This window comes from Verticillium alfalfae, genomic scaffold, assembly GCF_000150825.1.
Source record: "Verticillium alfalfae VaMs.102 supercont1.2 genomic scaffold, whole genome shotgun sequence".
In the NCBI taxonomy this organism is placed as follows: domain Eukaryota; kingdom Fungi; phylum Ascomycota; class Sordariomycetes; order Glomerellales; family Plectosphaerellaceae; genus Verticillium; species Verticillium alfalfae.
Window position 1 is genome coordinate 1,099,894 of NW_003315037.1, and position 2,456 is coordinate 1,102,349.

Here is a 2,456-nt window from a genome sequence, read left to right on the forward strand (position 1 = left end):
ATTCCAACAAGCGTCGTGAGATCCAAGTTGAAACGCTCCGCACTGCGCCTTGGAGGAAACAACGCTACTGCAGGAACCGAGCCGACCTTTGGGCCGTTCAGGATCAGTTATCATCGCCTTGTCGCCGTCTCCATGCATCCCCCCCCCCCTTTCTCAGACCTGGGTTCGGGGGCCGCTGGAGTGTGGGACGAGCGAGAGCGAGTGCAGACCAAAGCAGAGTGAGGAGAGGCAGGGGTCCAACGCCCTAACGGCCAATGGTTCGATATTCCCCGGCCCTATTTCCAGGCCAGGACGCCGCCTCCACAGAAAAGGCTCCAAGGGGGTTCCAGAACCCCGTGATGCAGTTGCCAGTACGGCCTGCGCAGTGACTCTGGCCTGCTGCTACACCGGTGTTGCCTACCCAATCGATCCGATGCCGTCCTCACTCTGGGTCTGGCGCTCAGGGCGCCTTGCATCCTCGAGGATACAATTCACACCGCGTTCTGGCCGCAGAGATTTCTATTGACTTTAGCGATATGTTTTGTGGTGCCTGCTCTTCATGCTCATTCATTCACAGCATGAGTACGAGTTTTTCTTTCTCGCTTGGCCTATACGGCATCGTATGGACCGGACCAGACGTCGAAAAACCGGCCTCTCGACCCAGGTTTCGGAGACCTGAAATGAAGGTACTATTCCCAGCTTGGATACCTCCAAATCGCTCGTGGCTTGTTGTCCTGAAAGGGCGTTCGACTTGCGCCAGGGCTCGGCCTCCACTCAGTCCTCGCGTGTTTCACGTTTCGGTCAGCACCTGAGTCCTGAGCCCAAAGCGACCCTGCTGGTGGCTGGACTGGTGCTGAAGCCACCGTCCTAGTCTGTCCACGTTCTTCCTCTCACCGTGACCATTGCCCCGCGACACCAAATGTGGCAAAGGTCCGACAGGGGACTTGCACTCGTGGCCTAGCGCCGAAGTTCGTCGCCCCCATTTGCACCCCCGTGCGTCCAGAAAAGGGGGTCATGGGGCAGCGGCTCCGTGGCAGTCCGCTTGCCCGCACCCATCAGCGAGATGCCGAACCTGGCGTGACGCTGTGCCTGAGCGTGACGGCCTTCTCGCTGGCCATGTCCCCAAATAGATTAGGTACCATTGCTATTTCTACAGTTCTGGCGCTCTGCTACCGCCAGCGCTAACATTCACCTGAGACGGATCACCTGAAGGCGCCGACGGTGCTGGCCGCCTGTACGATGACAGCTGTCGGGGCCCCCATAATCCTTTCTTCCCGTGTCATCGGAGCAACAGCAGCGGGATGGACAGCATGGTAATCTGGGGCCATAACAGACTTCCATGTGACGTATTTACGCCTATCTCGAAGAGATCAGCACTTTGGCTGCCGTCAAACCCTGTCAAAGGCCCCCAAAGGGTGGCTGTTGTTCACCTGAATCCGAGGGCACGAGAACCCCCCCTCCCGCCAGCTGCTCCAGTATCTAGCACATGTGCAAGAAAGGGCTACAATCAAAGTGCGATTGGGCTGCAGCCAAAAAGGAAACAACGCGAATCGGGGGGCTCCAGTTCATTTCCCATCTGCACGTGTTTTATCCACTTCATTCATGCGCCGTCGTCTGGGGCGGCGCTCGCGCTCCGATGCAGTGGGCATCGCGTGGTCATCATCTGCCCATGGCGACGCCGAGCTGGCGAACGGACGCGACTGTGCGAAATGACTCGAGATGGCAGGCTTAGCTAGCCATCTTGGCCCAGTGGCAGCACCACTGACATATGTTAGTGCCTGGTCGCGAGGCCCTGTGGTCTGCTGCTGTGCACCAGTCAACATTGCAACATGGCTGGTGAAAGGCTTCGTCTCATTTCACACTCCCGCGACCGCCCATACGGCCAAGGTACCTCCCGGAATCGGCGTTGTAATCACTTCATTCTGGTTTCCGCATCTCTGGGAGCAATGTTGATTGTCAAATCAATACTTGAGCCCGAGTGGTCCAGAATAGGAAACCAGCTCATTTTAGGGCCTCACAGAATTAGGAAGTGTCGCGTGGGAGTAATCACGGCTCGCTCGCCGAAGGTGATCGTCGTGGTCCTCGCTCTCGTTCTGCTGGGGTTGGCAGTCCAGCCTTTACTCTTCTTGGGCGCAATCGCAAAGAAACATTGTTTCGATCGCCCACCCAATTTCCCATGGGAGTCGTTTTCCACAACTCGCTCTTACCGAGCCTTCCAGAACGCCTCTTTGTTTCTCCTTACATCTTTGTCGGCAGCATGGTGCCCTGCTGGCGAAAAATCGAATGAAGAAGACGGCTTTCTTGGGTGTCTCTCCCCCGGGTCTCCACATGCTACCTCGACGGTCGCGAGCCGATGATACAGGGCATCGAGGACAGACAGGGCAAGGGGACGACTTCCTGAATGGGCACCCCTGCTGGTTGTAGGAACCCCCCCCCCCCTTTCTTCTTTGGGCCCCGGACAATCCGCTGCAGGGATA